At 45.7% G+C, this 12,669-nt stretch overlaps 1 protein-coding gene across 5 annotated transcripts in view; it reads left to right on the top strand.

Annotated features, from left to right (window-relative positions):
- The window catches only part of Ralgdsl1 (ral guanine nucleotide dissociation stimulator like 1), a 269,618-nt gene that overhangs the window by 35,453 nt on the left and 221,496 nt on the right, over positions 1 to 12,669 (top strand). The gene's annotated exons all lie outside the window — the stretch shown is intronic.

Here is a 12,669-nt window from a genome sequence, read left to right as displayed (position 1 = left end):
TATTAGGGCAGTGTCTTGCTATTACTTTATTGGATATGTATTTTTGAATTTTTCTTTTACCTGTCTGGCTGTTTTGCTTCCATGTATGTCTGTGCACATATGCCTGCCTGGTATCTGCAGGGTCCACAAGACACCATCAGATCCCAGGAGAGGTGAGTGCCCTGCAGGACTTGCCCTCTGGTTAGGCTTGGTACAGATCTAGGTGCTTTCCAGGAGGGCAGGAGTCACAGCTCCCATAGCTGGCACTCATTCGGTTTTGTCAGCAGTCATGTGATCAGACAAAGTTCTCAGTGATCAGTGTGAGTGATCTGCCTGCGTGCGGTGGCAGCAAGATCAGAGCTGCTCTTCCCTTTGGCTGTCATGGCATGCTGGTCCAAGAGTAGAAATCTGGCCCCGTGCACACCACCCCAGCTCTTCTAGTCTTCTGCTTGTAGTGCCTGCCAGCCATCAGGTAGGAGTGGGTCACAGCTGGAACTGGGTAAAATTCCTCTCAGCTGAGGTGCTCCCAGGAGTGAACCAGAGCAGGAGCAGCCAACATCTGGCAGTTTCTCTTCAGACCTTCTAAGACTGTGCCTCAGGGGTGGGGCACCAGCAGGGATCACCTCGGTATTGCTCCAGGCCACCCAGAATGCCTGTGCTGGCAAAGGGGTAGTGGAAACTCAGTTCTGCTTCCCGGGCATGGGGCTGGAGAGCGGGGCCCCATCCTTGGCATCTGTGTTAAGCCATGGAGGTTGACTTCCTTTTTCTGGACCAAGAGCAGACTCTCCCAACTCCGGTTTTTGAGTGTGAACCTGGCCCTTTCCTCCGTATCACTGCTCTTTATAATTGGTCCTCCCCTATGGGGCTGTGAGAATCATTCCACCAGGGTAAGTCTGGCTTACAGGGAGGCTATCCACTCACCAGGGGGATGTTTGTGGAGCACACCACAGTTTCTGACCTCAGGTAATCCAAACTCAGACAATGGGTCCTTCCCAAGCTGCCTCCTGGCTGCGGCAGCCCGAGTGAGGGTTTGCTGGAGGTGAGAGGAACTCCTTTTCCAGACCAGGGTGCCGTGTAGATTTCTGGTTCTTACCTTCCTAGGCCTCGAAACCATAAGGCTTTGGGACTTAGCAGTGACTAGGATTGCTGGTGTTCGCTCTGATAGGATGTCCTGGGATTCTTCCACCTTTACCCTGCACGGGATACTCTGGGTATGGATCTGGGCAACAGGCACTGGGACATTATTTTATTTTTTTTGTGCCTGCTGTCTCAGATTCATTCTCTGTCTGTCTGTGTCATTCTCTCTGTGTGTTTAAAAACGTGCATGCATGTGTGTGCATGTGTAGTCCAGAGGTAGATGATGGGCGTCTTCTTCAGTCACTGTACACTTCTTCAGTTTTGTGAGACAGGGTATACCATTAAAGCTGGAGCTCACCCATTTGTTCACATTGCAAGGCCAGCAAGCCCCAAGGGCCCTTCCGTCTACTGCCCCAGTGGACATTATAGGTCTGCCATGCCCAGTTTTTAAAATCTATTTTAATTTTTATGTGGGTTCTGAGCTTCAAACTGAAGCTCCCCCTTTGCCGAGTAGCCGTATCCCCTGCCCCATTTCTTGTCTTTTATATTGCACTCCAGCGTCCTCCTGTGGTCATTCCTCTCACTGTGCAGCCATATACCCCTGTTGCTTGGTTCCTCTTTGAGAAGGTGCAGGTGAGTGCTAATTTATGCAAAAAACTTAAGAATGGGCATTGGAGCAAATGCTGTCAAATGTATTTTTAAACAATACCAAGCTGTTGACCCGTTGGATGCCTCGTGTGTTTAACGTCTGGTGCCTTTGGCATGTGCTGCCCGCACAGTGATCTTGTGCCCAGTTGGCCCGGCAGCCCCAGGTTTCTCCTGTTGTCCCTGTGTTATTATAGTAGCAGTGCCCGCCTCACTCGCAAGGGCTCAGTGGACTTCTGCCTCTTATCTGTTCCTCATTGCACTTCAAGCCACGTCTTCTCTGCCACTGCTGTACTTCTATGTCAGACATCACTTTAAAAACCCTATTGAGCTGCCCGCTCAGTTGTCACAGTTCTCCTGGTCAAGTGCCACAGCCAAGCTTCAAGCAAGCATCTGCCCTACTCAAGGCTTTTGCCCTTCCGGCCAAGTTGTCTGGTTGTGATTTGACCCGACATTTTACTCTAAGAAGATCTTCAGATTCTGATTCTGTCATCCAAAATGCTTACTTTTTTTTTAACTTCATGCTGATCATTTCTAAAACATTTTTTAAAAGTTCATTCAGCCTCTGATGAGCCCATGGCAGGCTCCATTCCAGGGAAGGAGCAGTGGACCACCTTATGAGGCCTTTCCCCCAGAGATCTGATGTTTATGTCTCAAACCAAGCAAGCAGGACTCCCAGGACACAGGAACTGTGATGGCCATTCTTGCTTGTCAAGTTGACGACGACAAACAGCTGAGTCCAACCATGGGGGTTTTAGTTAACTGGATCATTTGAGGCTGGAAGACCAACACCTTCTCAGAGCAACCAGTGCAAAGGGAAGAAGCTTTGCTTTTCCTGCTCACCCTTATTTTCGCAGCACATTCACTATCCTGCCGCTGAGGTGTTGCTTCACTGCATTAGGGCTTCCTCCTTCAGATCCAGTGTGTGCTGCGAGCAGCTGAGCCATGCAGATCCTGGACCGAACAGCTACCCTTGGCCATTCTGCCACTGTTGAGCTGGCTGGACCCAGACTGTAAACCGCTGGGAATATGTAAAATTTATTCTATTAGTTCTGTTCCTCTGGAGAACCCTGAATAATAAATAATACAGCTTCCCAGGAGGCTCATCTAAAGTCCTATAGCTGGTCATTAGATACTTTCTTCTGGATTAATATCAGCTAGAAAACAGAATTCAGTTGTCATTTAACAGACAATGAGTCTGTATTATCACAGAACTTAAACTTTTCCTTGTCAATAAAAAACTCTTACTTTCAAGAAATCCCTTTAAAAACATCATATGCCTAGGCCTGGAGGAATGGCCCAGCAGTGAGGTCCTGTCCTGTCCTTCCGGGGACCTGTGTCAGGCAGCTCACCCAGCTCCTGATGTCCTCCTGTGCTGCCCTGGGCACCGGCACACATGCAGCACTCTGACACGTACGTGAGAGAGATAAGTGCACCGTGTCTGGGCACACATGCAGCACTCTCACACGTACAGTGAGAGATAAGTGCACCATGTCTGTCTCACTTCGTGGGCTTCGTCTGCTATGAAGAAGGATATTCGCCTTGAACTTAGGCACTCTCAGGGAGTGAGCGCTGAGTTCTTCCTGGGGCTTCACAGTGCTCTCTCCGTGTCCACATATGCAGTGATCTGTTTTAGATCTAGTATGGTCTAGCTGGTTACAGAACCATAAGCTTCCTGGAGTTCTCTTTCTGCTTTCTTTCTCTTTGAGGTAGGGTCTCACAGACCACAGGCCAGCCTCGAATTTACCATACAGTCCTGTGTGGACTTGAACTCCACCGATCCTCCTGTCTAATGCTTGGACGAAAGGCATGCATCAACATGACTGTCTTTTGTGCTTTGAAAATAAGGCTTTTCCTTCATTCCCTTGGTCCTTCCCACATCTGCTAAGAGTGCTTAAAGATGGTTTCCCTCTTTTCATGTTCTTTGTGAATATAAGATAGCTATAAATGTGTTGTTACTTTATATCAGCCGGGACATAGGATGGAAGCTTTATTTCTTTCATCTCTCTTTTGTAAGACAGGTAGGGAAACTGGGCCCTGCCTTAACAGCTCACTCAGCCCTGGCTTCTGTCACCTCTCTGAATGTATGGAATTCTTTGTTTAAGAATTCAGCAGTTGCTGGGGTTTTTTTTGTTTTGTTTTGTTTTTGTTTTTTGTTTTTCCCTGTTGTGTGCGAAAGTGTAAGTGTCTCCTCTAGACCAAATTGTGTCAACATGAGATAAGTGTGTGAGGAAGGCGGGGTCACATGGGTGCTGAAGCACGGAGCTGGGACTTGGAGCCTGTTCAAGAATGATTTGAGGGTAGATGGAGAACAGGATATCCCTGGAATGAACATGGACCAGGGTCTTGATAAAATGCTACCCCAAAGTCTTTCTGTCTTTCTAATGTGATGATGGCATTAATTTCCCACATACAGTTCCCCACCTCACTGATAATTCAAGCCCTTAATTTTCTTTTCTTTTCTTTTTTTCGGAGCTGGGGACCGAACCCAGGGCCTTGCGCTTGCTAGGCAAGCGCTCTACCGCTGAGCTAAATCCCCAACCCCTCAAGCCCTTAATTTGCAGTGTTCTTTTACTTCATAACAATGAAGCTCTTAAAACAGATGAGTTTTGATCCAGTGGGGTTGGATAGGGAATAACAATTTGAGGCAAACCCCACTTGCTTTCTTGTGCAGTAGCCAGTGCCTATTTATTTGATTTTCCTCATAATAATGAAACAAAGACTTGGTGTGTCAGTGTGTAGACTACGAAACAGCGAGATGTTGCTTGATCTCTGTGCAGCAGATTGGTTGACCTAAACTGTCTGATCTCTCTCTGTAGATTGCTATTCCTTCCTGCCAGGGTACTATAACCAGTGAGTTTACTTTTTATTGGTTTGTGCCAGTCTTACCTCCCAAAAGATTTCGGTTTCTGTTGAATTATCAGCAACATGACTACATTATTTTCTTACTCTGAGAGAGACCCCCCCCCCCATCTCTTCTGGTTACTGCTGCATTTTTAGGTCTGATCAGTGCCAATGGTGTGTTGCCATGAGAGCTAACTATGTGGACTAATCGGCACAGAACTGTGCACTAAGCTTAAATTTCCTCTACATCACTTGTATTTTGATGTTGATGAGCTGGGAAGCAAATGCATATAGATTTGTACACGCACACACACGCACACACGCACACGCACGCACCCTAGAAGTATGAGAGTCTCTAAAAATGTTACAGCCGGAAGTGCACACGGACCTCCTGAGGTTTCGGAGAAGCTCCGTTGCTTTGTGAATGTTAACGTCCCATGTCAGCTGTCAGCAGTATGGCAGAAATAGAAGAGTATCTTTCAAGGGTGGAGTTAGAGTCGAGACCTTTCTTGTCACTTGTATTACAAGCTCCAAAAAGCCTCAGAGGTTGGTGGAGCTGGGCATTGCTGTTCTGATGCTTTGTGCCTCTAAGTGGGCAGACCAGGAGCCCTGGACCCCAAAGGTTAGGAGAGCCTCGCTGCACAGGTGTGAGCACATCTCAGCGGCAGGGGGGCCGAACCAGCTGCTGGCGTCTTCTGCAGATGCCATAATTCTTGTTCTTCCTCCTCCTCCACCTGAAGTGGAAACTTAAGGGTTCTTTGGAAAGTCAGTTGGATGGCGTTTTGCTGGGGCAAACATGGGAAGGAACGTTTAGCTGAAGGGGACACAGGTGAGGGACTAAGGCAGACTGGCGAAGGAGTGCTTAGCTGAAACAGACACAGGAGAGCGGATGTTCTGCTAAAGCAAGCGTGTGAAAGGACACGTGATGAAGGGTTCTCTGCTAGCAACACACATTACGTAGTTGATTTACATTTGTCAGGAGTTCATAGACAGAAACACGCCAAAAAGCTTCTGCTGGTGTACTGCAGATTCTTGGACTCGGGCTGATTGTCTGAGTGATGTCAGCTGAGACAGAGGCACCTGCTGGGGCAAGACTGGGGAGGACGCGTGATGTTTGGAGGACCTGACAGACGGTGATGGAAGCCGAGCTTGACTTGTTATAGAACCAGCTGTACAACGCTTGTGGGTCTCGAGTCTTTGCTGATCTTCTCTTCCCTGAGAGAGGCACAGTCAAGAACTTCTCCTGGTCCCTCCTGCTGGCTGAGGCCTGGCTGTCTCTGCCAGGTAGTGCCATGCTGCTGATTCCTGTTCACTGTCTCGACTCTACTGAACTGGACTGCCGATGTATCTGGGAAGTGTTTGTGAGTGGATCGAGCTGCCACTGCTGACCTGCGAACTGAACTGCCGATTTCCACACAGCACAGATGGGAGTTTCTCCAAAGACCCTTTCTAAACAGGTCCATCCCCCTAGCCCCCCATCCTTTCTTTTCCACTCCCTCTGGTGGGTGTGGGTTAAAAGGGAGGTTAAAGTGCTTAAGAACCATCATTAAAAATAGGTTTAAAAAAATTAAAGTTACATCACCCCTGCCTCTCCTCTTTCTTTTCCCTCCCTCCTCCTTTTCTCCCTCCCTCCCTCCTTTCCTTCCTTTGTTTTTGTTTTTTTCAAGTCAGGGTTTCTCTGTGTAGCAGCCCAGGCTGTCCTGGAACTCTCTTTGTAGACCAGGCTAGCCTCTTATATTTTTGGTTGTGAGCCTAGCCTTTAACGGCTGAGCCATCTCTCCAGCCCGGCTAGCCTCAAACTCACAGGGATCCACTGCCTCTGCCTCCCAAGTGCTGGGAATAAAGGAGTGCACCATCACACATGACAGAAGCTCAAATTCTAATCTGAAAGTTTGTCAGTGTCTCATTTAAGTGTGAGTGTGTGTGTAGCTCTGTATTTAAAACTTCATCTCAAGTACTTATCAGTTCAGTCAATGTAAAAAATTCTTTTTATTTTTCTCCTGAAATGTTTCAAAGTTCACTTCTGTAGTAATGAAAGATTCTTAAACTTAATAAAAATAGGGCAAGAAAAAGCAGTGGCCTGATTCTGACTCAAATAAGCAGTGCCATCTACTGGTAACTATCTCAAATTACAAGTAAGAACAGGCATACGCCTCGCTTGGGAGAGTCTATATGTAAACTGACTTTCAGAGAATGAGAAAGGTATTCCTCACCCAGTTACTACTCTGGGTGTGTATAATTAACAGGGCTTCTTATTTCTCCAAACATAGCAAAGACTGTGGACTTCTGTAAGGCCCCTTAATATCTATTTTTAAAAAATAGTAATATTGAAAATTGCAGTTAGAAAAAATTGAAACGGGGTTGGGGATTTAGCTCAGTGGTAGAGCGCTGCAAGGCCCTGGGTTTGGTCCCCAGCTCCGAAAAAAAGAAAAGAAAAAAAAAGAGAAAAAATTGAAACTTATGTGAAAAATTTTTATCGCCATCTCATTTCTGGAAAGGCTGAGGGTATTGTTAAATGGTATAATTAAGTGCGAGCTAATATAGCTAAAACAGAAGCATGGTAAGAATGTGATTGGACAATAACCTACCTTGTCCACACCCACTGTGTGCTGATGCAGTCATGGTAAGAATGTGATTGGACAATAACCTACCTTGTCCACACCCACTGTGTGCTGATGCAGTCATAGTAAGAATGTGATTGGACAATAACCTACCTTGTCCACACCCATTGTGTGCTGATGCAGTCATGGTAAGAATGTGATTGGACAATAACCTACCTTGTCCACACCCATTGTGTGCTGATGCAGTCATGGTAAGAATGTGATTGGACAATAACCTACCTTGTCCACACCCACTGTGTGCTGATGCAGTCATGGTAAGAATGTGATTGGACAATAACCTACCTTGTCCACACCCACTGTGTGCTGATGCAGTCATCTTGTGAATCTTAGTTTGTTTACCACTTCAAACAGTTTCTTCTAGCAATTAACAAACTTTAATTAATTTAGGTGGAAATAGTAACTAGTATTAAATATATAATGGATGTGTGGAATCTTTGAATATAAATCTCAAATACACTTAAAGACCTTAACAATTTCAAAATATTAAATCACCTTCTGTTTTACCTTTTGTCCTACTAACACACATTAGTTTGGATTTAGCATTAAGCATCACAAAATCAGTCTTCAGGATTTGTTTTTATTTTCCGTGTATGAGTGTTTGCCTGAATGTAAGTGTGGATACCATGCCTTGCTTAGTGGGCAGAGGAGGGCATTGGAGGCCCAGAGCTGTACTCAGAGCTGGCTGTGGATCGCCAGGTGGGTGCTGGGAACCAAGCTCTGATCCTCTACAAGAGCAGCCAGCACAGTTGACTGCTTAGCGATCTCTCCGCCATTACGCTAGTCTCATTTTTGATAACTCTAAGCCTCACATTGGAGCTTCTCGCAGTTGCCGTGAGTTGTCATCTGCCATGCCAAGACAGTGTTGTTTTCAGGAGCCACAGCTGCTTATTGCATTGGCCCTCTGTGCAGCCTTCTTTTCCTGTGAGGAAAGCGGTGTCGTCTATGCTCATGTCCTGTATGCTCATGTCGTCTCTGCTCATGGTTGGGGCTCAGGTAGCACCACCTGGAAATTCGGCCGCCGGAACCCTACTTTAAACAAGCCTCTATTCAGTTTTCAAGTGTCCATTTGTAAGTGAATGTTTTTCCTTTCCAAAGGCTCAGGAACACGCACATCTCATTTTCACTTCTCTCTGTGGTACTTTCTTTCGGGGAATTTTCTGGTTCTTTGCTCTCTGTGCTAAAATAGCCAGTAGCCCCATTATCATCAGGAAATTTGGGTTTTCTTTTCTGGTTTTCCTGTTTCTCTCTTCCTGTGGTGTTTGGTTTCCTATGTGTCTGTTAACCACACCCATTCATACAGTACAGTGCAGATTTCCCAACATATTTAAATATTCATCACTACTACCTTGAAACTTTGCAGAAAGATTAACCGTGGCCTGTCGACTAGGCTGGTTGAGCCATGAACCTCCTCTGGTCACACAGGTTCCTGAGTGACCTCGTCTGGTGTAGCTCATGGCTCTGCAGCCTGGCCTCACTGAGCTCTAGAGGGGTCTGAGCAACTGTCTGCTTTTTGTTTTAACGTCGTTACCTGGTGGCATCTCAAACATGACCTAGCAAGAAAGACATCCTTGAGGCTATGACCCTTACCACATTTCTTCCGAAGACCAGTCCATTTTAGCTAATGGCATCACAGACTGCCTGTTTGAACAGTCTTGAACAGTCTTCAGCGTCTCCCTTCCTCATGTTCAGCACCAGCCTACCAGCCAGGGCTGTCATAATACTTCTCCCAACCTTCTTTTCTCTCTTACTTAGGCTAACAGAATCACTTCTTTTTTTTTTTTTTAATAGTATATGTCTTGAAATTCTTTTTTTTTTTTTTTAAGATTTATTTATTTATTTCATGTATGTGGTTACACTGTCACTGTCTTCAGACTCACCAGAAGAGGGCATCGGATCCCATTACAGATGGATGTGAGCCACCATGTGGTTGCTGGGAATTGAACTCAGGACCTCTGGAAGAGCAGTCAGTGCTCTTCACTGCTGAGCCATCTCTCCAGCCCCTAGAATCACTTCTTTTTTTTTTTTTTTTCTTTTCTTTTTTTTTTCAGAGCTGGGGACCGAACCCAGGGCCTTGCGCTTGCTAGGCAAATGCTCTACCACTGAGCTAAATCCCCAACCCCAGAATCACTTCTTAACTGCATTTTTGTTAGTTTGTTTTTCTTTTCTGCATTTGTCCTGTCTACATTCCTGTAACATACTATTTTGCTACCTTTTTTCAAAAAAATTATACTTAATATCTGATATTATTCATGCATTGATCTGTATTTCCTCTGTGAGGCAGAACTCTACAGTAAGCTCTGTAGGACATAGAAATACCCTATAGCTCTTTATTTCACAGTCACTGAAGCTTCTGGTCAAAGTCGATCTTAAGTGAATAGAGGAAAGGAGGGAGGGAGACCGGAGGGAGGGAGGAAAGAGGGAGGAAAGAGGGAGGAAAGAGGGAGAAAAGAGGGAGGAAGAGAGGGAGGGAGGGAGGAAAGAGGGAGGAAGAGAGGGAGGGAGGGAGGAAAGAGGGAGGAAGAGAAGGAGGAAACAGGGAGAGAGGAAGAGGGGGAGGGAGGGAGAGAGGGGGAGAAGAAGGGGAGGGAGGGAGGGAAGAATCTAGTTGTTTTGTTTTGTTTATTTTGTGTTTTGAGACAGGGCCTCACTATGCAGCCCAGGTTGGCCTCGGGATTCAATGATCCTACCTCAGCCTCTAGAGTGTTAGGATTACAAGCGTGTGCTAACACACAGGTTACTGACACTCTTAGTATTTGAGGATTCAGGGAGAAAATAATATCCCTTTATTGTTTTTCTTGGGTATCATTTGTATAATGTTGTTGTTGTTATTATTATTATTATTATAAACAGGGTTTCTCTACATAGCTCGGGATGTCCTGGAACTCAAGGTTGGCCTCGAACTCACAGAGATTCATCCCCTTGCCTCTGTCTCCTGAGTGCTGGAATGAAAGGCATGTGACACCACAGCAGCCGGTAGAAGATGGTTATTTAGTAATGTGCTCTTCAGAATGATTTTGGGACAGTAATCTCCAGAACGTAGAGTCATTTAGAACTCTTGTATCTTGTAGCCTGAGAAGGTTCTAGAGCTTTTCTGTAGAAAATCCTCTTCCTTTGCCTTGAGTTCTTCCACCAAAGGTCAACTTCAGTGAAGAGGAAGTTGATACTGGACTTGATTAATAACTGGTAAAACTAGAAACTTAAAAGGCATGTTTAGTGATCCCAAAGTTCTATGTTTAAAAAAATATCAGGGGGTTGGGGATTTAGCTCAGTGGTAGAGCGCTTGCCTAGGAAGCGCAAGGCCCTGGGTTCGGTCCCAAGCTCCAAAAAAAAGAACCAAAAAAAAAAAAAAAAATATCAGTGACTATTAAGAAACAAAAAGCAAAATGAGGGACCAGTAGAGAGGAAGACTCATTGGTGATTCTGTATTTAGATTACTGAGACGTTTCGCTTTCGTATTAGTGAGAACTAGATTTCAATTATGTCCTGAGTGTCTTACTTCTGGAAGTTAGAAGTCTGTGTGTGTGTGTGTGTGTGTGTGTGTGTATGTGTGTGTGTGTGTGTGTGTGTGTGTGTGTGTGTGTGTGTGTGTGCTGGAGAGATGGCTTAGTGGTTAAGAGCACTCAGTGCTCTCTTCCAGAGGTCCTGAGTTCAATTCTCAGTGATCACATGGTGGATCACAGCCATCTGTAATGAGAACTGATGCCCTCTTCTGGTGTTTTGAGGACAGTGACAGTGTACTTACATACATGAAATAAATTGATGTAAGAAGAAAGTTTCCCCCCACTATTATTTCTGCCAGTGATATCGACTCTTTGTAATCTTTCCCCACTAATAAAAAAAAGGCTCTGCCGGGGTGGGGTGGGAGAATATTTATGAGTAGAACGGACAGCGTCAGTTTGTGTGCTATCCCCAGCCTCGTTGTCCAGCACCCTGGCTTGGGGACCAGGGTCTCATCCTCTTGTGTTTTCTACTGTGAGGTCCAGGACTCCAGTGGCTGCTGTAAAAAGGCCCAGCTCTCAACCTGGAGAGTTAAAAAAAAAAGTCTAAGTAATTTTTGATCATTTCTCTTGGATTTTTTTCCTTCTTGTTCTCTTGATTATGTGCAGCTGAGGACAATAATATATAAATATAATATAAAAATAACAGCACCATTTTTGTGGCACTGTCTATAAGGGTTTCAGATTTTTGCGTAAGTTTGCAAGTATCCCCTCAGGATGCAGAGATGAGGGCTTGCACGTGTGACCTTGAGAGAATAGGAAGTGCCAAGAGGAGCTCTTTGGGCCACCTGTTCTCAACAGTTTCTTCAGCTTCGCTTTAAAGAAGACCTTGGACGACCATTGATGCCGCCAGTGTTGCTTAAAGGGCATCCATTGGGCAGTGCTGTTAGCCTTTGCTCCTAAGACACAAGCTAGAAAATGCCCCGAGGGTCACACTATTGCTCGTACTCCAGTCAGTCCCCTTCCAGCTCGAGGCTGCATATTTTCTTCAGTATCTGGAGAACAGGAAAATTTTAAGAATTCCGAGCAGATTGTCCTGCTTTGGGAATATTGGCGGTCCGGCCGTCGAGGTCTTCCAGCAGGTGGTTACCTTTCCTGAGCTGTCCTGTGGGTTCAGAGAGCAGAGCTCGCACAGAGCAGGCTGACCGAGTGGAAGCATGGACTAAATCGCTTTCAGACGTGCCTTTCTCCATCTTTTATCCTTTAAAGGCAAAATACATAATTAAAATATATAAAATTCATCTCTACAAATCAGTAGCCTAATAAAAATGAGTGTTGAGTCAGTTACAAACATTTCTCTAGGCAAATTATGGATTTGGATTGAACTTTGAAATCACAAATTATATTTTTCTCTTTTCTCTCAATTAAATACTCCTTAAGGTCAGGGGAGTGACCTTATTCAGTTTGCTGTGTTTTGTTGAGACAGGTCTCACTAGCGGCCCATGGCTGTCTCAACTTCCTAGCTCTCCTGCCCCAGGCTCCCCTCCCACTCTGGGTGGGTAGGCCTTCCTGAAGGCCCTCTCGGGTAGTCGGGACCTGAGGAGAGGAGGAAGAAGGTGTGCTATCTCCACCTTCCCATTTGCTCTTCTCTTCCTAGGGTGTTCTCATCTCCAGTCCTCTGGTAAACTCGTACTAATTTTCTCAGCACCCACTTTAAACGTTCTGTTTTCTGAGATGACTTTCCTTACATCTCCAGCTGCACAGTTGTTTTTGTTTCCTCCCTTCTGCTGCTGTTCTTGACAAACTTGGTATGCGTAAATAATTGGCTCACATTCTCTGTGTCTCTGTCTCTCTGTCTGTCTGTCTCTCTGTCTGCCTGTCCCCACTCTCTGACACAGGGTAGGAATTTAAAGCTTCTTTTAAAAAGAGGGAAAGGTGGTTCTTAGTCACTGTTCATCTCCTAACACAGAGGCTGCTCTCAGAGATGCTTTTCCTGGGCCTGTCCTTTCCCTGGGCTGGAGTGGGTGTGGTGAGCTGGCATCCCCAGCAGGCAAGGGGAGGGCGGC

Source organism: Rattus norvegicus, chromosome 13 (assembly GCF_036323735.1).
Source record: "Rattus norvegicus strain BN/NHsdMcwi chromosome 13, GRCr8, whole genome shotgun sequence".
Classification (NCBI taxonomy): domain Eukaryota; kingdom Metazoa; phylum Chordata; class Mammalia; order Rodentia; family Muridae; genus Rattus; species Rattus norvegicus.
This window is presented reverse-complemented; position numbering and strand designations above follow the sequence as displayed.